The sequence below is a fragment of the Podarcis vaucheri genome (assembly GCF_965113315.1).
Source record: "Podarcis vaucheri genome assembly, chromosome: 1".
Lineage (NCBI taxonomy): Eukaryota > Metazoa > Chordata > Lepidosauria > Squamata > Lacertidae > Podarcis > Podarcis vaucheri.
The window spans coordinates 82,365,570-82,390,723 of NC_138759.1; the positions used below are offsets into that span (position 1 = coordinate 82,365,570).

General features: G+C 45.5%; 1 long non-coding RNA gene across 1 annotated transcript in view; it reads right to left on the reverse strand.

Annotated features, from left to right (window-relative positions):
• Positions 1-23,187: 23,187 nt before the first annotated feature.
• Positions 23,188-25,154, reverse strand: part of LOC309532019 — a 48,703-nt gene continuing 46,736 nt past the window's right edge. Inside the window, exon 3 of the long non-coding RNA XR_014219525.1 lies at positions 23,188-24,005. This is a non-coding gene — a long non-coding RNA (uncharacterized lncRNA). The remainder of the gene's footprint in view (positions 24,006-25,154) is intronic.

Sequence of the window (25,154 nt, forward strand, 5' to 3'; positions counted from 1 at the left end):
TCACAGGGTTAAAAAAAGTATACACTCCCATAATCCAAGCCGTTTCTTTGAAAATGAAAATGAAATAAAATAATTTCCATAGGCAATTCTATATACATGCAGGTCCCACTATCAAACATTTGTTATAAAAAAAAATTCACTCCCTGTGCACACCACAGATTCAGATATCCGAAACCAATGGAGATCATTGAATCGCTCTGCATCCATTCACCTACAAACCATTTCCTGAAAACACATTGTGTTCGGATAGCAGGACATTTAGAAACAATTCTATATTTAAAAAACACTTTAAATAGTTCCAGTACAGATTTATGCCCTCTCAGTTCTTGTTTGGGTACTTTGAACTTACCATCTTTTCTCCCCACCTTCAGCAATTATTAGCCCCCCCCCCCAAAAAAAAACAACTCCATATTATTTTAAAGATTAATATGCCCTGGTTCTTCTCAACATTTCCTGCGCTTCTTCATAATCTTGGGCTGGACAAGGGTATCCCCTTCCCTTTTTTTAGCTCTTGCCCAGCCTGAGACTCTGAAGAAAAAGAATGCAATCTAGATGACTCTGGCTAGGAACTCATGTCAGCAGCTACAGGGGAGAGGAAGGCAGCTGGAACCAACAGCAGTCACAGCTGCATTTACAGTCGGATCCTGTGCATATAAACAGTGGCGTAGCGTGGGGGTGCAGGGGGGCCCGGCCGCACCGGGCGCAACATCTGGGGGGTGCGCTCGAGACTCGAGTGCTAAAATCCACAGGTTAGGGGGCGCAAATTACTTGCTTTGCCCCGGGTGCTGACAACCCACGCTACGCCTCTGCATATAAATGTGTGCAGTGCTAGATTACCAAATAGCCAGAGAAGGCACTGCCCTATGGGCCCCACACTTTTTAAGTGCCCCGCTTGTCTTGAAAGAAAATTACAACCAAGCTTTAATGGTTCAATGCTATCCCACTAGAGTGGAGGGTCCCAAAATTTCGACTGCCCAGGGGCCTCCCCAGGCTCAGAGTTTAATCCAGTTGTGTGTGTGTATGAACACAGACATATAAAAGGAGGGTGGTGTTTTCTTTTTCAGCCACACCATCTTGCAGACCCTCCAAGTGTCCCTATTTTCCAGGGATATTCCTGGATTTACAGAAGTTGTCCCAATTTCTGATTTGATCCCAAAATGCCTCGCTTTTAATTGGGATGTGTCTAGTTTCATCAGAGAAATGTTGGCGTGTATGCATCTTGCTCTTTTCTCACTCTCTCGCCCTTCCCCATCTTAGTTCTTCTGAATCATGGGGTCAGGGGTGTCAGCGAGCTCCAGTTAATAGAAATAGTGGCTTAAAGCGGTGCTTTAAGAGGAGGGAGGAGGGATGAACAGTTGTTTGCTGAAGTTGGAGCTCTCCTCCACCTTCTAGTTTGCAAGCACCATCTCCTATGCAGCCGTGAGTAGATTCCTTTTCCTGAGAGCTCCCTCGTACAGTGTGCAGTGGTACCTTGGTTTGCAACCGTTTTGGATTACAACCATTTTGGATTACAACCATGTCAACCCGGAAGTGCGTGTCCCCTTTTTTATTATTACAACCCCCCCCCTTTTTTCCAGGCCCCATTGGCGAAAGTGTGCCTTGGGTTACAGCCTGGACCTCTGGAACGGATTATGGTTGTAAACCAAGGTACCACTGTATCTGACTTAAAACGGCCTGCCTATGTGTGCTTTAAATGAATGCACCCACGCAATTTCTTTTTTAAAAAGTTAGTTCTATTCTTTCTGGGTCTAACAACAGGCATCAAGAATCAGGAGCGGCTGTATTTAAAAAAAGCTTTATTTAGAGGAATAAAGTCCTCAGATTGCCAAGCCCTTAACATTAAGGGAGTGTCAACAAATCACAAGCTCTTCCATTACAGTTGTGCTATTTTTTTGTGACATAGCAGGAAGGAAATAAATAAAAGCAAGTGTCTAAAGCACATGACAAAAAGGATTGCAGCATCAACATCAAAGCCCATGCATTTGTATGGGGAGGAGGCACTCAGAGGGGAATTCTTTCATTTGCACAGTGCTTTTGCTGGCTCAGCGATAGAGCGACTGTTTTGCATGTAGAGCACCCCAGGTTCAATCCAGGTCAGCGTGCAGAAGCTTCCAGGCATTTCCAGGTAGGGCTGAGATAGATCTCTGCCTGGAGATCTGGAGATCTGCTTCAAGCAAGTGTAGATAATACAGAGCAGGATGAACCAGTGGTCTGATTCAGTCTAACAAAGCTTCCTATGTTTCTCTGATGGGGGGAAATTCCTTTTAGAAAACCTAACTAATTGTACTTTCTGAAACTGTCTTTGAAGTGAAATGCAGCTCTCCATCAAACATTTGCACTTGCTCCATCTTCCATGTGACATTGGAAGATGGCTATCATATCTCCTCTCAGTCTCCTCTTTCCCAAGCTAAAAAGACCCAACTCCCTCAACCATTCCTCATAAGGCTTGGTTTCCAGACCCTTGATCATTTTGGTGCCTGCTTCTGCACCCATTCCAGCTTATCAATATCCTTCTTAAATTGAGGTGCCCAGAACTCTCTTTTTAATGTTTATGATTTTCAATTTTATACATTTCAATAATTTTAACATTTCGAAACTCAACTTCCTTCCCCCTCTTTCTGCAGTTCCCTAAATTTATTTATTTTATATCTTTTTTGCATATTCCAAATTAACTTAACTTAATCATTTATTCATCTACTTTAAATGTATACTCTAATGAAACTGCAGGTTATTACCATAATCCTGCCAATCTTCTTATCTGTTTGCAGTTTGTTTGTAAATATTCAATAAACCATTCCCATTATTTTTATAAAAAGTTTGTCATCTTGATTTCTTTTTTCACTGGTAGGTTTCACCATTTCTGCATATTTCGTAAGTTTTTGTATCTAATCGTCTTTCGTTGGGACTTCTTCTTTCCATTTTTTGGGCAAATAACATTCTTGCCACTGCAGTGACATGCATAAATAAATTTCTATACAGTTTGGGTAGTTCTGCCCCTATAATTCCCAAAAGGAAAGTTTCTGGGTTTTTAACAAATGTTATTTTAAATATCTTTTTCAATACCGTATTTTTCGTCCCATAGGACACTCCATCCCATAGGACGCACCTAGTTTTTTTGGGGGGGAAATAAAGGGGGAAAATTTCCTTTATTTCCCCCCAAAAAACCAGGTCGGGGAACAGCGGGATGGCGGCGCTGCGCCTCCCGCCTGTCCCCCGAGCTTGTGGGGCTGGCCGATGTCTGCCCGGCACGTGCGGCGCTCTGCTTCAGGGCGCCCCGCGCGCCGGGCAGCAGGCTGCTATTTGCAGCAAGGGGAGCCCTGCGGGAACTCCCACAGGGCTCCCTAGGCTTGCTGATAGCTTCCTGAAGCCTGGAAAGCAAGAGGGGTCGGCAGAAGTGGTTTAGTCATGCTGGCCACGTGACCCAGAAAGCTGTCTGTGTGCGCACCGACCCCTCTCGCTCTCCAAGCTTCAGCGAAAGCCCGTATTCGCCCCATAGGGCGCACACAGATTTCCCTTTCATTTTTGGAGGGGAAAAAGCGCGTCCTATAGGGTGAGAAATACGGTACATTATATATCATTTCCCAATAAGCTTTAAGCTTATTATAAGATCACCACATGTAATAAAAAGAACCTTCTTTCTTTTTACATTTCCAACACTTATTTGATTGGGATTTATACATTTTTGCCGATTTACTCAGTGTTAGGTACCATCAATATAACATTTTCATACAATAGCATGCTATGAATTTTATATCCATATGCCACAATCATTCCCATGCTTCCATATCTATAGTATAGCAAATATCTATTGCCCAATGTATCACTGAGGATTTTACTTGCTCATCCTTTGTCTCCCATTCTAATAGTACCTTATACATTTTAGATAGCACTTTTACATTACATTCAAACAGATTTCTCTCCAATTGTGATGTTTGTTTCCCAAACTCTCATATTCTATCTTTCTTAAATATTTCTTCAAATGATGATATTGTATCCATGTTGTTAATTTCCCTGATAAATCCTTAATTTCTTTTCATTGATACTCCCCCACTCTAGTTTTAATAAATTTCTATAAGTTGTCCAACTTTCTATCATATTATTCATCTTTATCTCTATGGCTTCCAATGGTGAGAGTTAAAGTGGTGTTTTGGCCACTAATAGATTTTTGTATTTATCCCATACTCTATACAGATTTTTCCTAATTATATGATTTGTAAATCCTTTATGTACTTTTACCTTTTCATGCCATAAATAAGCGTGCCAACCGAAAATATTATAATGACCTTCTAAATAAAAAATATGTGAATTCTCCAATGTCATCCATTCCTTCAACCAACAAAGACCAGGTGCTTCATAATATAATCTTATATCTGGCAGGGAGAAACCTTCTGTCTCTTTTGCGTCTATCAGTATTTAATATTTTATTCTCATTTCCCCCCCTTGCCAAATGTATTTAGAAATATCTTTTTGCCATGCATTGAAAGAATCTGTCTTGCCAATCACCAGAACTGACAGAAACAAAAATAACATTCTAGGTAATGCACTAATTTTTGTAGTCAACACTCTACCTAACAGTGAAAGATTCATTCTTTTCCAAATTTCCAAATTTCCTTTAATATGTTCCCAGGTTTTTTAATAATTATCTTTACACAGATTTATATTAGTTGCTCTTAACCATTCACCTAAATCCTTAAGCTTCCTTTCAATCTTCACAGGGCATAGCTATCTCATGGTAACTGCCTCCTCTAAAAACTGGCATTGTTGCAAGATCCTGGTTTTTTAAAGCAGGCTTTAACTTGCAGGAATGTGTTAACTACCCACCCATGCCAGGTAAAGTGTATTTATCATAGAGTTAGGTGATTACATCACTGCATTCTATAATGCATCAATCTGTGCCTCCCTCAGCTTTCTCTGGTTTTATCAACAGGGTTGCAAAAGGCAGCGTTCCCATAAGAATTGCTTCATTGCCTCACTGCGCTGTTTCTCATTATAGACTGACGCAGTAAAGGAAAACAAAACGCTTGTGAGTTTCCCTCATTCCAAACTGCAACCGGCTTTTCAGTTGCAGTTGTAATCCAAGAGCCTTAAAAATATCCCTTCCTCACTTAAATACATGAATAAATATAAAATTCTCAATGGCACCCTTTTAGAATTCTTGCATTGCTACTTGGGAATTGTAGATTTGGGGCAGGAAAGGAAGCAGATTGCCCAGGCAGCTGTGACACATTCTGCTGCCCTTCACATGGCACTGTGAACCACCACACGTACCTTGAACCACAGTGGGTCTGCGGCAATGGTTTTTCCTCCAAATGGTGGAACCCACAAGGATTTTGTTTTCCCAACAGCCATACTTACAGATTGCCTTTGTAAAGGCCATATCCTCGTGATGGAGATGGAGAGAGCGTGCAATGTTTTGTTTTGTTTTTCTCACTTGGCCAATCTCAGCCAAACTAATTGCTAGGAGCCAATGTTTAGTTCTATAAATCATTTTAGTCAGTTAAATTTAAGAAGAATTTTTGCGCTTCCCGTTTTCCTTTGAAAATGGAAGGTTGCTTTATTTTAAACACTATGTCATAAAAGGTAGTTGGGGGTGGGGATCATTTAGATCAAAGGGAATGCTGGTTGACCCCATAAAATGTCATTTGAGTTCATTTCATTATTTGAAGCTCCTGGAAGTTGTAACTCATCCACAACACATGCACCCAGAGTTGCATCCAACACCATTCAAACCAGACCCATTTGCAGAGCAGGAATTTTCTACCTCTTCTTTCCAAATGCACCCCTGAAATCTACTCTGAAGGGTCCCCAAACCCTCTGGAGCAGATTTAATAGGTGCAGGGAGGCTGCAAGGGAAGGAGAGGAAAGAGAGGTTCCGTTGCACAAGCAGGTATTTGTGCAATCCACAACACGTAACTTTATCTTCCCTTACATAAAAAAATCCTACATGCCCATACACATGCCTACAAATTTCAACTTATATGAATCACTCAGAAGGTGTTATAACAAATCTTTCTTTTATTCTGCCTCCGTTTCAACTCACCAGGTGTAGCAGGCAAGGGCGGTTCTATTATGAAACTAACAAAGCTTAAGCTGCAGGGCCCCAATCCCACAGGGGCCCCAGAAGTGACTTTAGTCCAGATGGCTTCAAATTTTGGGGTCTACAAGACCCAATTTGAATTGCATGACTCAAATGGATTGATTTTTGTTGTATGTATGTATTTTATCCTAAAATTTGAGAGTCAGTAGCACAGATGTTGCAAAGGTGTGGTGATCCGTTGTGGAACAACCCCGCTGAAGAAGATAACAGAGGTTACCCAGACCTTGTTGCTGGTTACAGAGGGGCCCCCATGATAGTTCAAGCTTCAGGGCCTCTAAATGGAGGTCCACCCCTGCTGCTCCCAGCCAGTGTGGCCTTTGACCACAAAGAGATGGATGACACCCAGCACCTCCTCGGTTATATGCTGACTTCTGTGGGCCCTACAGTGAGGGTATGTGGCAGGGGCAGTGAGGAAAAGGCCAGTCCTGGTCCTGAGAGCAGCGAACTCATCCTTATCACTGTGGCCATCAGTGAGTTCCCTCCTCTGTCCTGGTGGAGTGCGGCCTTGGGTGGGACGCAGTAGGACAGTTCTGGATAATGAAAGCTGACACCATAATTTGTTAGTCTTTACAATGCTGCACATTTCTGTTTTTGCTATAACAGACAACACAGCTTTCCCTCTGGAAGCAGCAACAGTAGGTGGTGCTGATCACATGGGTATTTGTCATGAAATCATCCACCACCTCACACACACTCAACAAGACCCAAACACTCAGACCCCAACATCCTGAGTCTATGTATGAAAGGGAAGAGTTTTAATAAAAGTCACTGTCACATGAACTGGTACACAAGAAGTCTGTTGCATTAAGAATCCCATATAGTTGGATGTGGTAAACTAGAATAATAGAAACCACATGACAACCACAACATGACAACTCCCAGATCACATCTCCTCAACACTTTCTCATACTCATTGTGGTATGTTAAGTGGCGCTATGGTCAAAACCACTGAGCCTCTTGGGCTTGCCGATCAGAAGGTCAGTGGTTTGAATTCCCGTGATGGGGATGTCCCAGCTCCTGCCAACCTAGCAGTTCAAAAGCACGCCAGTGCAAGTGCAAATAGGTACCGCTGTGGCGAGAAGGTAAACGGCATTTCCATGCACTCTGGTTTCCATCACAGTGTCCTGTTGCAGCAGAAGTGGTTTAGTCATGCTGGCCACGTGACCCAGAAAGCTGTCTGTGGACAAACGCCGGCTCCCTCGGCCTGAAAGCGATATGAGCGCACCGCAACCCCATAGTCGCCTTTGACTGGACTTAACCGTCCAGGGGTCTTTTACCTTTTTTACCTATGTTAATTCTACCAGAGTTGGCTGAATAATTTCCCTTTTAATTAGCACTTTCCAAGCCCAGTCTCATGATTGCCCAAAAGTGAAAAGACTACTGTCAGGAGCCAGAGTTAAGCGAAGGTCAGCAATAAAAAACCACAGTGTGAGTGCTTTTTCCAAGCACTATTCAAAGAAACCAAAACAGTGCAGGCAACCCTTCTCAGTAGGTTTTGCCTCAATGAGGCAGATGCAAGGACTGAAGGTCCCTCCCCTCCTTCCAGGGTTTTTTTCCAAACAGTCACAAACTGTATCAGTGCACAACCAATCTCTGTTCTGCTCTTTTCACAACTATGTGTGTTCTAGGAGACCAGTGGGGAAGGGAGCTGGTTACAGCAGGAGGGGGAGACTCCCTGGATTCTTCAGCAGCATGTCTCATCTCGGCCTCCCTCCTCTCCAGCCTCTGCTTCTGTGTGTTTCTGGACTGCTCTTTGCCATAGATCTTCCTGCTCACTAAACCCTGTTGCCTCTTCAGCTTCCGACACCTCCTTCTCCCAGTCTGCTCCCTCTTCTCCGTCTGACCACTCATCGCCCCACCACTGACCCCCTGGCTCTGAGCCTTCCTCCCCTGGGGTTCCCCAGCTGGTGCCTCCCACCGTTCCTCTGCATCCCGTCAGTCCATGACAACTACCCTTCTGCCTACCTGCTAAGGGGCTCCAATATCAGCAGCTTTTTCTGTTGGGCCAAGTGCAATCCTCTACTCTGCAGCCTCAAAGTTAAAAATGGCATATTCTCACCTATGCCACAATTCTCACCTATACCACCCCCCATAATTCTGCATCCAAAAAGTCTTTACAAACCTTGGTGTGCCTGAAGAAAATAAACTGCTAGCACATTTGCAGAACTGGACAGGGTTCAGTATGGCTTCAAATTAGATCGGGGGCTGTGTTGAGATTCCCGCATTGCAGGGGGGTTGACTAGATGACCCATGGGTCCCCTTACAACTCTACAGTTCTATGATGCAGATATGTTAGACGCCCAGAGTGGCCAGGGAAACCCAGCCAGATGGGAAGGGTTTAAATATTATTATTATTATTATTATTATTATTATTATTATTATTATTACTATTACTACTACTACTACTACTTCTACTACTACTATAGAATACAGGTTGAGCTAGTAAACTGTGATGGTTGTTTTTTCCACTTACCCTTATGACTCTTGAATAAACATGACTTAATTGGAGACCTGTCTGGCTTAGATTCTTGTTTCCAGAGGCATAGCCATGTTAATCAGTTTCAGCAAAATCAGCAAAGTGTCTAATGGCACCTTAGGGACGAACAAATTAATAATAATAATAATAATAATAATAATAATAATAATAATAATAATAATAAATTTTATTTATATCCCGCCCTCCCCAGCCGAAGCCGGGCTCAGGGCGGCTAACAACACTAAAATAGTGCAACATTATAAAAACATCATAAGAATTAATTAAAATCAAAATTGATGGCAACCATAAACTAAAGTATTGTAAAGATTGCCAAAGGAGGGAGTCAGGCTGTACCCTAACCAAAGGCCTGGTGGAACAGCTCTGTCTTGCAGGCCCTGCGGAAAGATGTCAAGTCCTGCAGGGCCCTTGTCTCTTGTGACAGAGCGTTCCACCAGGTTGGAGCCGCAGCCGAAAAAGCCCTGGCTCTAGTTGAGGCCAGCCTAACCTCTCTGTGGCCTGGGACCTTCAAGATGTTTTTATTTGAGGACCGTAAGTTCCTCTGTGGGGCATACCAGGAGAGGCGGTCCCGTAGATACGAGGGTCCTAGGCCGTATAGGGCTTTGAAGGTTAAAACCAGCACCTTAAACCTGATCCTGTACTCCACCAGGAGCCAGTGCAGCTGGTATAGCACCGGATGAATGTGATCCCGCAGCGAAGACCCCGTAAGGAGTCTCGCTGCGGCATTCTGCACCCGCTGGAGTTTCTGGGTCAGTCTCAAGGGCAGCCCCACGTAGAGCGAGTTACAATAATCCAGTCTGGAGGTGACCGTCGCGTGGATCACAGTGGCTAGGTCAGGGCGAGAGAGGTAAGGGGCCAACTGCTTAGCTTGGCGGAGATGAAAAAATGCCGCCTTTGTTATAGCTGCAATCTGCGCCTCCATGGAGAGGGAGGTATCGAAGATTACACCCAAACTCTTAACGGACGGTGCTGGCACTAATGGCACCCCCACAAGAGATGGGAGTTGCCCCCTCAATCCCATATCGTCCCGTCCCAGCCAGAGGACCTCTGTCTTCGAAGGATTTAACTTCAACCGGTTCCCACGTAGCCATCCAGCCACAGCTTCCAAGCATCTGATCAGTGTGTCTGGGGCCGAGTCAGGATGGCCATCCATCAACAGATAGAGTTGGGTGTCATCAGCATACTGATGGCAACCCAGCCCAAAACTCCGGACAAGCTGGGCGAGGGGGCGCATAAAGATGTTAAAAAGCATCGGGGAGAGAATCGCACCCTGAGGCACTCCACACACCAAGGAGTGGCGGGATGACAGTTCCCCCCCAAGCGCCACCCTCTGTCCCCGACCAGAGAGAAACGAGCGCAGCCATTGAAGGACTGTGCCCTGGATCCCCACGTCGGCGAGGCGGTGGTCCAGAAGTTCGTGATCGACCATGTCGAAAGCTGCTGACAGATCTAGAAGAATCAGCAGCCCCGACCCGCCTCGATCCAGCTGTCTACGAAGATCATCTGTTAGGGCGACCAGAGCCATCTCGGTCCCATGACCAGCGCGGAAGCCGGACTGGAATGGATCCAGAGCCGATGTTTCATCCAGAAACCTACCAAGCTGTTCAGCAACCGCTCTCTCAATCACCTTACCCAGGAATGGAAGATTCGAAACTGGGCGGTAATTGGATAGATCTAAGGGATCTAATGATGTTTTCTTTAAGAGCGGACGCACCACTGCCTCCTTCAGTTCCCCTGGGAATGTCCTCATCGGCTGGGGATATCCGGTCAAAGTGGTCCAATACTGGACCCGAGGACAGTCGAGGGGCCTCCAGTTCCTTTATTGTATCCAAATTGGCAGGGAGGTCATGGCGGAGCGACAGGACCTTCTCCGCAAAAAAGCTCGCAAATGCCTCACAGCTGTGTGTCGAATTGTTATTTAAATTTGGCTGTCCTTCGAGGGACGTTAAAGACCGAATTATACTAAATAATTGTGCCGGGCGACAGCTAGCGGATGCAATGGAGGCCGAGAAGTAGGACTTCTTAGCAGCCTTCACTGCCATCTCGTAGGTTTTCATAAAAACCCTATAAGATGTTCTTGAGGCTCCGTCACTGGCACCCCGCCATACTCGCTCTAGCCGTCTGAGGTCCCGCTTCATTTTCCGGAGCTCCTCGGTAAACCAGGGAGCCCGGTTTCTGCGGGGTCGCAGAGGGCGCTTAGGTGCGATCTCATTGATGGCTGCCAGGAGCTGGGTATTCCAGCCCTCAACAAGCTCAGTCAATGAGTCGCCAGGGGGAGAAAGGTCCCGCAAGGCTTGACGGAATCTATCAGGGTCCATCAGCCTCCGCAGGCGAGCCCAAATCGGCTCACCACCTAAGCAGGGTGGGGGTGGAACATCAATCCTGGCTTTCATAGCATAGTGATCAGACCATGGCACCTTCATCGAAGGAAACATGATCACATCTATACCGACGCCAAAGATCAGATCCAGCGTGTGGCCTGCTTGATGTGTGGGGCCCGAAACAAACTGGGAGAGCCCTAGTGTCGCCATGGAAGACATCAGGTCCAGAGCCTGTGAGGAGGGAGTGGCATCGGCATGGATGTTGAAGTCCCCCAATACCAATAGGTTAGGGAACTCCAAAGCCCAGCCGGCCACCGCCTCCAGCAGGCCTGACAGGGTGGCTGCTGGTGCGCTAGGTGGCCGGTACACCAGCCAGACAGCCAAGCTCACCTCGGAGCCCCACACTAGGCCAACACATTCAATGCCGGGGATCGATGGCGGTGGTAGAGCCCTGAAAGAACAATCTTCCCGGATTAATAATGCCACCCCTCCCCCCCCCGGCCCACAGTCCGTGACTGGTGGAGGACGGAAAAACCCGGGGGCGCCATCTCTCGTAAGGTAACAGTATCCCCTTCGCGCACCCAGGTCTCCGTCACACAAGCCAGGTCGACCCCCTGCGAGATGATGAAATCTCGCAGGGTGGCGGTTTTGTTGCCTATAGACCTGGCATTGCACAACACCAGTGACGGAGGTGAGTAATCCTTGCTCACCCTACCCTCGTCTCTCGGGATGGGGCGCAGATTGGAAGGGGTACGAGCATATCCGTATCTCGATCCCCTTCACCTATGCCATCTGCCCCCACCGCCATACCTCCCTCGCCCCTCCACAGTAGGAATCCCAAGCCTCATGCTCGCCTCCATTTACAAAATATAAAAGCAAGCAAACAAACAAACAAAAACAATTACACCAAAACAAAACCAATCCCCACCCCACTCAACAAACCATCCCACCCCAACCCAAAATAAAACAAAACAAAATAAAAATACATGGATAAAAGACCACCGTTTCTGGTGGTACAACAAAGTAAAAAGTAAAAACACTTTTAAAACACTTTAAAATATATAACACGCTTAAACATTTGCTGCCACAGCAGAAGTGTCCTTAGAGTTGTGGCGGTGGTGAGTATGGGGGCCGCCCCCAGGCCCAAGGTGGAGAATGGGCTTGCAGGGCGAGTGGTCCTCCCCAAGACTCACTGGCAAAACAACAGCAGCGATGTCCCGAGGCCTCCTTGGAGCCTTATATGCTGAGGTGGAGTATGGGGCCCGCCCCCAGGCCCAAGGTGGAGAATGGGCTTGCAGGGCGAGTGGTCCTCCCCAAGACTCACTGGCAAAACAACAGCAGCGATGTCCCGAGGCCTCCTTGGAGCCTTATATGCTGAAGTGGAGTATGGGGCCCGCCCCCAGGCCCAAGGTGGAGAATGGGCTTGCAGGGGGAGCGGTCCTCCCCAAGACTCACCGGCAAAGTGGCAGCAGCGATGTCCCGAGGCCTCCTTGGAGCCTTATATGCTGAGGTGGAGTCTGGGGCCCGCCCCCAGGCCCAAGGTGGAGAATGGGCTTGCAGGGGGAGCGGTCCTCCCCAAGACTCACCGGCAAAGCGGCAGCAGCGATGTCATCAGTTTCATGGACAATCGATGCAGGAAAAGTTATCCTCTGTTGTAGGTTGCTTTTTATAAGGGCAGGAGGAGTTATAAGCAGTGAAGGGGCCAGCCCAAGGAGGGGATGCAGTTCAAAATTCTACAAAATGCACGCAGACAACCTAGATGCAAAGCTCTCTAGTTATCAAGCAGTTTTAAAAAAGAAAAGAGTTATGCCATCTAAAATCTAAGGTGGACATGAGATAATACAAAGTAGTCTTAAAGCAATGAGTTGAGAGGAAATCTAGGGTTAAAGAAGTTAAGAAGGCAATGAGGAAGACAATGAGCCCTGAAGCATGGCACAAGGCTGCATGTGGGATGGTGAATCTGGAAGAGCTTTCCAAGAAAGTGGGGGGCCAGCATAAGATTGCTCCACAGGGGAACAAGGAACCAGCTTCCCCCTCCTGTGGAGCAATCTTGTGTTGTGCTGTGTTGTGACATTCAGGTGGGCGCTCTGTGTTAATCCAGCCAGTGTGGTGACTTGCCCCACCTCAAAGTCTGTACGTGCCACCCGTGACGCAGCGGTAAGCCCTCAGACATAGTGGGAAATAGCTTCCCACGGAGATGGAGTGATCTGCAATTACTCTGGGGTGTTGCTGGTTCTTCTGTGCCAGCTTTGTAGTAGTATTGTGAAATTGTGAAACTGAGGTTTGCCTTTTTAAAAATAATATTTCCTTAATGTTGGGTGCCTACCTTGTTGGCCGCTTTATAAAGTATTATTTTCTTGAAAAGCAATTTGCCAAAACTGCTGAACGAACGAAGGAAGGAACGAACAGCTAAATGGAAACTTACAGATCCACCCATCCCTTCACCTCACACTAATATTTTGCGGCAGATCTCACTTGTAATCTTCAATCCCTTCCCAGCTAGGATCTGAAAAATAGACAGCACAGCATCTGTTCTTTTCTTCCAGTTTGATGGATTAGCTTTATTATTAGAAAAAGCGGAGTCTGTCAATGTCCATTTTCCTTTTTCCACTAGAGGGAGCTCCAGCAACGTTAGTCTTGTGGACATACAAGTTCCTAATGGAACGGACATACCGTGGAACCTCATACAGTGGTACCTCGGGTTAAGAACTTAATTCATTCTGGAGGTTCGTTCTTAACCTGAAGCACCACTTTAGCTAATGGGGCCTCCTGCTGCCACCACGCCACTGACGCATGATTTCTGGTCTCATCCTGAAGCAAAGTTCTTAACCCGAGGTACTATTTCTGGGTTAGCGGAGTCTCTAACCTGAAGCATTTGTAACCTGAAGCATCTGTAACCCAAGGTACCACTGTATTATGTACCACCCTCCTTACGAATGCTTTGGGTTACAAGCTTCACTAACCTGGAAGTAGATGCCCCTTGTTGCGAACTTTACCCTGGGATGTGAGCGGAAGTTGCTCGCCGGTGGCACGGCAGCAGCAGAAGGCACCATTAGCGAAAGCGCGCATCATGTTACAAGTGGTTACGGCTTAAGAACAGACCACCGGATTGAATTAAATTCGTAACCGGAGGTACCACTGTTCTAGGTGGTGAACTCTCAGAGCCTGGCACAGGAAACGTAGTTGGTATAACTCAGGCATCCCCAAACCTGGTCCTCCAGTTGTTTTGGGACTTCAGTTCCCACCATCCCTGACCACTGGTCCTGTTAGCTAGCGATGATGGGAGTTGTAGTCTCAAAACATATGGAGGGCAAGTTTGGGGATGCCTGGTCTAACATTTATCTCCCACCTATAGCCATACTACTGAGCCTTAATTTGTTATCTGTGGCCCTCATAGAATCATAGAATCATAGAGTTGGAAGAGACTACAAGGGCCATCGAGTCCAACCCCCTGCCAAGCAGGAAACACCATCAGAGCACTCCTGACATATGATTGTCAAGCCTCTGCTTAAAGACCTCCAAAGTAGGAGACTCCACCACACTCCTTGGCAGCAAATTCCACTGTCAAACAGCTCTTACTGTCAGGAAGTTCTTCCTAATGTTTAGGTGGAATCTTCTTTCTTGTAGTTTGGATCCATTGCTCCGTGTCCGCTTCTCTGGAGCAGCAGAAAACAACCTTTCTCCCTCCTCTATGTGACATCCTTTTATATATTTGAACATGGCTATCATATCACCCCTTAACCTCCTCTTCTCCAGGATAAACATGCCCAGCTCCCTTAGCCATTCCTCATAAGGCATCATTTCCAGGCCTTTGACCATTTTGGTTGCCCTCCTCTGGACACGTTCCAGTTTGTCAGTGTCCTTCTTGAATTGTGGTGCCCAGAACTGGTCACAGTACTCCAGGTGTGGTCTGACCAGAGCAGAATACAGTGGCACTATTACTTCCCTTGATCTAGATGCTATACTCCTATTGATGCAGCCCAGAATTGCATTGGCTTTTTTAGCTGTCGCGTCACACTGTTGGCTCATGTCAAGTTTGTGGTCAACCAAGACTCCTAGATCATTTTCACATGTACTGCTCTCAAGCCAGGTGTCCCCCATCTTGTATTTGTGCCTCTCATTTTTTTTGCCCAAGTGCAATACTTTACATTGCTCCCTGTTAAAATTAATCTTGTTTGTTTTTGCCCAGTTCTCATCACCCAGTTGTATAAGGTGACTTTGGATGATGGATGGGCAGGTAGTTATTGTTGTTTAGTCGTTTAGTCGTGTCCGACTCTTCGTGACCCCATGGACCAGAGCATGCCAGGCACTCCTGTCTCCCACTGCCTCCCACAGTTTGGTCAAACTCATGCTGGTAGCTTTGAGAACACTGTCCAACCATCTCATCCTCTGTCATCCCCTTCTCCTTGTGCCCTCCATCTTTCCCAACATCAGGGTCTTTTCCAGGGAGTCTTCTCTTCTCATGAGGTGGCCAAAGTCTTGGAGTCTCTCCATGATGGTAGATGTTACTTTATCTTTAAAACAAATAGCCTCTTAAGAGTAGGCCTGTCAGTGGCAGGGGAAGGGGGACGGGGGTGGGTGGGCCGCCCTAGATGTCATCCATGAGGGGGGGTGACATCGCTGTGTGGCCCCCCTGGGCCGCTTACTGCAGGGGAGCCCCCACAGGCGGTTAGCCCTGCCCCCGCGGGTGGCTAGCTCCTGGGCGCACAGCTAGCTCCGCCTCTGAGGCCCGTCAGCTTGTTCAGTTAGCGAAGGTTTGCTTGTTAATAAAATATTTCTTTTGAATTGCTGCATTGAATCTGGAACTTCACGCTGAAAACTACAGTGGTACCTACAGTGGTCAAACTCATGCTGGTAACTTCGAGAACACTGTCCAACCATCTCCTCCTCTGTCATCCCCTTCTCCTTGTACGCTCTTTTCCAACATCAGGGTCTTTTCCAGGGAGTCAAAATAGAAATAATAGAAATAATAATAGAAATAGAAATAGAAATACTTTATTGTCACTGTACCATTTGTTTACAGTGTGATTAAACAAGCCCCCCCCCAATTTCTCAGTCCCTGTTACACTCTGTGTGCTGTCATATGACCACCAACCCTGAACGTCAGCTGCAATGTTACTGTCTTCCATTCAGCAGCTTCACGGCCCATGGGTAGAAACTGTTCTTTAACCTGTTGGTGTGGCTTATCATCCTTCTATATCTCTTGTCCGAGGGCAGGAGATTAAAAAGGTGCTGGCCAGGGTGTGAGTCATCCCTGAGAATGTTCCTCGCTCTTCTGAGGCAACGATCTCCTGCGATGATATCTAGGACATCTAGCGGACTCAGGGGACAGCCCATGATATTGTGTGCTGTCTTCACCACCCTCTGGAGGGACTTTCTGTCCACGGCTGTCAAACCAGCGTACCACACCATAATACAGTAAGAGAGAACACTTTCTATTGTGAACCGATGGAAGGAAATCATCAGTTGCTGTCTAACATTGTTTTTCACAAGACCCTAAGGAAATGAAGATATTCCTTAGGGAATATGTTCCTAACCACCTGGGCTGTATTGACCTTCCAAGTAAGGTCTTCACTAAGATGGACTCCCAGGAATTTAAAGGAAGAGACTCTCTCCACACAGCCCCCCGATATACAACGGGGCTAGCTCCCCTCTCTTCCTCTGAAAGTCCAACACCATCTCCTTTGTCTTGCCAATGTTTAGGTGCAGATTGTTCTCTGAGCACCATGTGGATACCTTTTGAACCTCCCCCCTGTACACAGATTCGTCTCTGCCTGTAATTAAACCCATTATGGTGGTGTCATCAGCAATTTAATAATTGCAGTAGATGGGTCAGGTGAAATGCAATCATATGTGTACAAGGTCCAGCGCCAAGGGCCTTCTGGCGGTTCCCTCACTGTGAGAAGCAAAGCTACAGGGAACCAGGCAGAGGGCCTTCTTGGTAGTGGCGCCCGCCCTGTGGAACGCCCTCCCATCAGTTGTCAAAGAGATAAACAACTACCTAACATTTAGAAGACATCTGAAGGCAGCCCTGTTTAGGGAAGCTTTTAATGTGTGACATTTTAATGTATTTTTAATCTTTGTTTGAAGCTGCCCAGAGTGGCTGGGGAAACCCAGCCAGATGGGCGGGGTACAAATAATAATAAATTATTATTATTATTATTATTATTATTATTATTATTATTATTATTATTAAGTATGGACTTAGCAGCATCCCTGTGGAGTGCCAATGCTGAGCTTCAGGGAGGTAGATGTAACAGGCCTAATCTTCACTATTTGTGAAGTCTTTAATCCAATCACAGATGTTAGAAGAAAGGTCCAGGTCCCTTAATTTTCTGATGAGAATGTCTGGAAGGATGATATTGAAAGCTGAGCTATAATCAATAAACAGCATTCTGACATAATTCCCTGGTCTCTCTAGATGACTCGCTGCAAGGTGAAAAGCTGTAGCAATGGCATCATCTGTTGACCTATTTCTCCTATAGGCGAACTGGTGTTTATCAAAGTCCAGTGGAAAACATTTCTAAGGTGTTGAAGGACCAATCTCTCGAAGCATTTTATCACTACAATGAAATGAGTCTATAGTCATTTAGGCAGTTAATTGATGTTTTCTTTGGGACTGGGATAATGGTAGCCACTTTCAAACATGATGGAACACAGGACTTCTGGGTTAGCGCCTCTGGCAATGGCGGATTTCCTCTGATCAGGAGGAATCCGCTCCGTGAGAATTAGGGTCTGGACCGCCGCGGCGAGGCGGAGACCCACTAAAAACCACAGGCGGGAGAAACCTGTGGACGTGGGATTCGGCTGGCACCTTTCGCGCCTCCCCTACTCGCGGGGAAACCCGGTTTCGGGGATCTGGAGTGACGTGGGGTGAATGGCGTGGTGCTTCGAATTGACTGCTCTTTTCACGGTGTGAAGCCGCATTGCTGTTGCCGGAGAGCCTGACTTTTTCCTGTGGACAATTGGATTTTAAACAACTGCCCGTGAGTAGAACGGAAAATTGGACTATGAAATTTCTTAATTTGGCACCGAAGCGGAAGGTCTAAACAGGAAGTCCGCCTTCCGCTTTTGTAAATAGATTGAAGCAAAGACATGGCAAGCTAAAGTCTGGAAAGTCTGGAAAGTCGTTTGTAAAGGATTAAATTTTCATCATTTAAAACTACTGAACCCCCCTTGGAAGCAGGAGAAGAGGGGGGAATCTTTTTTAGACTGTCTAAACCTGCAGAAGAGAGAGTAAAGAAAGGTAAATTTCCACCGTCTTGAACCTGGGAGCGGGGTGTCAGGACAGATGTTTTGGGGAAGTTCATTGACTGTGGACAAACGTTTTTCACAGATAGTCAAAAAAAGAGAAACATATTCCTTCTTTGCCTCAGTCTTCTCCTTCTTTGCCTCAGTCTTCTCCGATAAAGAAAACAATGCCCGACCTGAAGAATTTGGAGCAAATGATTCAGCAAAGGAAACACAGCCCAGAATAACTAAGGAGATAGTACAAGAATATTTGGCTAGTTTAGATGTATTCAAGTCTCCAGGGCCAGATGAACTGCATCCATGAGTATTAAAAGAACTGGCAGATGTGATCTCAGAACCACTGGCAGTCATCTTTGAGAATTCCTGGAGAACAGGCGAAGTCCCGGCAGACTGGAGGAGGGCAAATGTTGTCCCTATTTTCAAAAAGGGGAAAAGAGAGGACCCAAATAATTACCGCCCAGTCAGTCTGACATCAATACCAGGGAAGATTCTGGAGCAGATCATTAAGCAAACAGTCTGTGAGCACCAAGAAAGGAATGCTGTGATCACCAATAGTCAGCATGGATTTCTGAAAAATAAGTCATGTCAGACTAACCTGATCTCGTTTTTTGACAGAATTACAAGCCTGGTAGATGAAGGGAACGCAGTGGATGTAGCCTACCTTTATTTCAGCAAGGCATTTGACAAGGTGTCCCATGATATTCTTGTAAAGAAGCTGGTAAAATGCGGTCTTGACTATGCTACCACTCAGTGGATTTGTAACTGGCTGACTGACCGAACCCAAAGGGTGCTCATCAATGGTTCCTCTTCATCCTGGAGAAGAGTGACTAGTGGGGTGCCACAGGGTTCTGTCTTGGGCCCGGTCTTATTCAACATCTTTATCAACGACTTGGATGATGGACTCAAGGGCATCCTGATCAAATTTGCAGATGACACCAAACTGGGAGGGGTGGCTAACACCCCAGAGGACAGGATCACACTTCAAAACGACCTTGACAGATTAGAGAACTGGGCAAAAATAAACAAGATGAATTTTAACAGGGAGAAATGTAAAGTATTGCACTTGGGCAAAAAAAAATGAGAGGCACAAATACAAGATGGGGGACACCTGGCTTGAGAGTAGTACATGTGAAAAGGATCTAGGAGTCTTGGTTGACCACAAACTTGACATGAGCCAACAGTGTGACGCGGCAGCTAAAAAAGCCAATGCAATTCTGGGCTGCATCAATAGGAGTATAGCATCTAGATCAAGGGAAGTAATAGTGCCACTGTATTCTGCTCTGGTCAGACCACACCTGGAGTACTGTGTCCAGTTCTGGGCACCACAATTCAAGAAGGACACTGACAAACTGGAATGTGTCCAGAGGAGGGCAACCAAAATGGTCAAAGGCCTGGAAACGATGCCTTATGAGGAACGGCTAAGGGAGCTGGGCATGTTTATCCTGGAGAAGAGGAGGTTAAGGGGTGATATGATAGCCATGTTCAAATATATAAAAGGATGTCACATAGAGGAGGGAGAAAGGTTGTTTTCTGCTGCTCCAGAGAAGCGGACACGGAGCAATGGAACCAAACTACAAGAAAGTAGATTCCACCTAAACATTAGGAAGAACTTCCTGACAGTAAGAGCTGTTTGACAGTGGAATTTGCTGCCAAGGAGTGTGGTGGAGTCTCCTACTTTGGAGGTCTTTAAGCAGAGGCTTGACAACCATATGTCAGGAGTGCTCTGATGGGGTTTCCTGCTTGGCAGGGGGTTGGACTCGATGGCCCTTGTGGTCTCTTCCAACTCTAGGATTCTATGATTCTATGATTCTATATTGATTCCATTGTTCCCTTGTGCATTTAAAAGGAACAAAATATCCGAAAAAGGAAAGGAACTTTGTTGCTAGATCTGCTTTTAAAAAGACGGATACAAATAGAAATTGTCTCCCCTAGAGGGAGCTTGTGAAACTGTTATTAGAGTCGAACTGGGGAGCTTTGCAGCTGTAGAGATTAAAGATCGTGGGACCAGACTTTGACCTTGAACAAGAATGTGCTTAGAAGAAGCTTTAGTGCTTGCTCTTTGCAAGACAAGTGCTTTATTGGAACAGTTACATGAGAAGATGGATTTGATGACTGTTGCAGTCGGAAATTTGGGACAGTGAATACCTATATAGAACCCACTCAGGAATTAATCCAGGAATGTGCTTTGACAGATCAGATAAAGGAGGAGATTGTTGCTGAACCTCAAGTAGCAGAAATGGAGAGAGCTGCGGCCCAGCAGGAACATGAGTTGTTGGATTTGACGAATGAACCTGGAAAAAGTCAGATTTGGAGAGATGGAGTTCTGTTTGGTTTGGAGATGGGGGGCTGGATGGCTCCCCCTATGCAGGGATGTTTTGACCTTCCGAGTCTGGCTTTGGGCCGAGGGGAGCTGGGAGTTGTGGGGGCCCTTAACTTTGGAGGGACTTTGAAACATGCCTTTAAATATCATATGGATTTCAGTGTTGACTATGGAGAATGGGCTGACTTGTCGAGAAGGGACAAAGATATTGTCAAGTTGGAGTCTCCCCGAGAGAAAGGAAGGGAATTAAGAATAAGATCAGCAGAAGATAAAGTAAAGTACAGGTATAAACATGAAGAAGACCTGCGGAAGGGACATGGAAAAGACTTAAGAGCCTCGGATAGAAAGTCACCAGGTTGATGGACTAGATGGATGGGATAGAAAGGACTGACAAAACCCGAGACCAAGAAGAAGAGACGATGGATGAAGATTGGAAGAAAGTTTTAAAAATTTATTTAGAAAATCATCGTAAAATTAATGAGTATTAGAAAAATGTGGGAATGAAATTATTTGGCTTTAGCAGAAATGTTAAAAAGAATTATGTAAGAATATGTTATGGTTAAAAGAATTAGATATAAATAAGACTTAAGTTTTAAGCTTTAGGGTTTTTTATGGTAAGATAAGGTTAAAATAGATTAAGGTAATTTAATGACAGAATATTGTGAAAGATGAAAAGGATTTGCTGAGATAATTAATAACTAGAATACAAAAAAGGGAGGTGTAAGGAGGTCGATGAAATAAGTTAATGAAAGTTAAGGATTTGGGAATATTGGATTTGTTTTTAATTTTTTTGTTTATTTTTGATTTTTGATTTTGATGTATTGTGTGTTTTGTTTTTTCTTTTTGACTTTGGTTTTTATTGATTTGTATTGTTTAACTGCTATTTTTGTCTACCTTTTTCTTTCTTTTTCTTTTTCTCTTGTTTTTTCCTTATTTTTTCTCTGTAATTTTAAATTCTCAATAAATATCATTTTTTAAAAACAAACAAACATGATGGAACACAAGCGGTTTGCAGAGAGATGTTGAAAATCCTCGTCAAGACCCCTGCTAATTGATCAACGCCATGAAATGACTCAGTTCCACCCGCAGTCCCAAGAGGATGGAAGATGTCAGGGAACTGACATCAGAGGGAAAGGAGGTGATAGGGCTCCCAGAGACTGGGAGAGACTCAACAGCCAAAGCAGGGACCAGCAGGGGGAGCGCGGGGTCTCTGGAGGAGGATCTCAGGGATACTGAGAGAGATGCAGCAGCGCAGGCAGGAAGCAGGGGGGAGAAAGGGGTGAGAGACACGTCCAGTGAAAATAGTGGGGAGGTGTCAGAAGCAATTGCAGGGAGACCCATGCTTCGTCGGAAGCTGTCACGTCGTGAGTCCAGGAGACGTGTTTCCGTTAAGGAACTTCTTTGTTGGAGGCGTTTCCGCAAACAGCCACTGTCGGACTCTAACAGTGACTAGAGCAGACATGTCTGAGGAGCTCTGTCACACACAGAGGTTTGTGGGGCCGCACAAACTCTGAAGGGGCACCATTTTAAGCACAAGCAGCTAATCATCCCCTGATAGAAGTGAATACAATGCAAAGGTTTGATTCCACGAACGGTCACGAGAGGGCACAATTGTATTAAGAAAGGGCTGCAAAGCCCTATTCAATGGAAGTGTTGGATTGCACTATTTCTCCGCACTTCTGAATATCAAATCCAAGTCATAGGCTTCACCTACCTGGTCTCCTCCATATCTTATCACACACCAATTCCCATCGACTCCAGCCAACATAATCAATGGTCAGGGATGATGGGAACGTCATTGCAAGGATTGTCTGGGAGAACAGGGTCAGGAAAGGGGGCGTTACTGAGATCCATGGGGAAACAAGGCACCAACTTGGTCCTTGCCTGGTCTGTTCTCTCAACTGGCATCCTGTGTGCTTTGTGCTGCAGCAGTTGCTTGACCTGTGGAATATCTGGTTGCAGGGAAGAGTGTTCGTACTGTTTGTAGTGTCGACCAGGAGTGCCAACTTGAATAAAATATTGGGAGGGGCAGATAAGGCCCCCCCCGCTTGATCCTATGGCTCTTATGCCTCTAGCTTGTCCCCCAGATGTTGCTGAACCACAACTTGCTTTGAGCAATTTGCCCAAAACTTTGCTGACAAAATTGCTTGGATCCATTGTGATTTGGACACTACAGTTGACACAGGTCCAGTGAATACAATGCTTGATGTTTTATTTTGTTTTCAGATGAGCTGGAAGCCGCCCAGAGTGGCTGGGGAAATCCAGCCAGATTTGCATGTTATAAATAATAAAATTATTTAAATTATAAATGTTGTTGTTGTTCACCATCAACATCATCATCTTTGGACCCTGCTTGACCAGTGATAATGGACATTTTGCTATTTCTACAGCCTGGGGATGTGGACAGGATCCTTGGAAATGTACCCCATGTGTGATGGATCCTCGTCCTTCATGGCTCACTAAAAAGGCCAGTGGTGGACTAACCTGGTGCCTACCCCCAAACCTCAGGCTTTATATACATTATTTATACAATGAGTCCCATGTGATTGGCTGATTCTGCTTCCCTCCTGCAGCCTGATTGGGCTGCTCCTGCAGGCCAATCCGTTGTTGCATTTTAGGATCCAACCTTAGTACATAACAGCAGGGTTCCAGCATCCCTTAAGGAGGCAGTTATAATATGTTTATTGAAAAAGCACCTCGCTGAATCACACCATACTAAATAATCACCGACTAGTTTACAATATCCCATTTCTAGGCAAGGTACAGAATGTGAGGTGGTGTTATGAACTGGCAGGACACCAAGGAAGGGGAAGAGGACCCCGGTGAGGAGTGTAGCCACAATTGGTATGCACCAGTAGACACTGCTGTTGTCCCACCCACTTTTGCCCTGTTCCCACCTAACGGCTGCACATGTCCTTTCCCCAGAAGGCTGCTGAAATATACTCTGAGTCGAGTGTGGATTTCATGCTCTTTATTCAGCTCATAGTAGTGAGGAATGAAAGTTCCCCTAGAATATCTGCTTTATATACATTATTTACACAATGGGCCGCACGTGATTGGCTAATTCTGGGATTCTCCTGTAGGCCAACCAGGTTGCGGATTCACTTCCACCTGGAGCTGGATTGGGTAGCTCCTGTGTACCAATCATACTGCTGCATTGTTCTAGGACCAATCAGACTGCTGCATTCTGGACCCTATTGTTCTAGGACCAATCACACTGCTGCCTTTTGGGTCCTATTCAACTCAGTACATACCAGCTGCCAATGACGGAAAGTAGCCCTTGAACCTTCTCCATTCTGGCACTTTGGGTGTAGGAGAGTAACCCATGCCTCTCTCCACTGACGGACAGCGGCTCTCCAGCTCCCTCCTTCCCAGACAAGATGTCTTTCTCAGCCCAGATGCCCAAGGATCCTTCTTTCAGCCTTTAACCATTTGTGGCCTTTTAGATGTGGGTGGGATGTTTTTGATTTATTTCTTTTTCCTCTTGTTCTTCGTATGGTTCTTAAGTCTCTATTGGTTACCCTGGGCAAGATAAAGCGAATAATACATCATCATCATCGATGCTGGTAATTAAAGCATCTTTTCCTTTTTCCCAAAAGAAGGGGAAAACCCCATTTCTGTCTCTTAGATCACTTCTGTCATCTTCAGCAAAGCCCTATCCTTTCATCTTCTGCCTCTAGAGGCAGGAGTTAAACAGGCAAGATTCTGGGCCCAATTATTATAAAGCGGTGGTTGAGATGGTGCAAATGAGTTGCTGGCAACAGTGCGTGTGTTTTTGCTATCATTATAGTGATCAGAGTTTCCCCAGGAAGAGTAAATCCAGATTAAATAAGGAAAAAATATGGGCAGCCATTTTGATGGCAATGGTGTCATGTGTGAAGACTGTCGAAATCATGTGTGCATGAGGGAATCACGATCTCACAATAAACACCTGTTTGGAAGCACCTTCAGGGAACAAAGAAATGGAACACTGGAAACAAGAAGCTGCTACCCACTTGTCAGCTTCGCAACGTGTCAGCCAGCCTGGCCTGCCTTCATTCCAGGCTCCTCCATCAAATAATTCCACAAGCACCAATACCATGGTCCCATTTACAGCTCAGGATTAGGTAAGGCTCAACCCACCCACAGCTTTTAAAGTAATGCTATCATGCACTGTGCATTCTGCATATCAAGTTGTCATTGATAACCACAGCTCTTCATTATTTAATGTTGCGTTGAACATTCAGTGTTGCTTAAGGGGAGCAAGCTACACATTATTTCAGAATCGGAGCTCTAGACAAGCCTCTCCATGCCCTACTTACTTGCTTAAAGCCAGAAGTTCCTGTTTTTTTACTTCATGTTGTTTTTCTTCATGGGGGAAAAATAAGTTGCATTTCCAGGAATGTTTGTAATTCCCATGTAGAATTTAAAAGGTAAACACTTATCTGTGATCCTCTTAAAGCCAATAAAACTACTTTGAATAAATTGTAAACAGAAACTTGTGTCCCTATTTATAACGATTTACAAAGGGGTAACTATCTTGCAGCAAGATTGGGCCTCTCTTGTACCACATTTAAGATTAGCCCATTCATTATGCCACAAGCTTTTGTGGATTTCATAATGCATCTGATGAAGTGGGTTGGGTTCTTGGAACAAATGCTTCTAGTTTAAGCATGGTGCTGATAATATCAA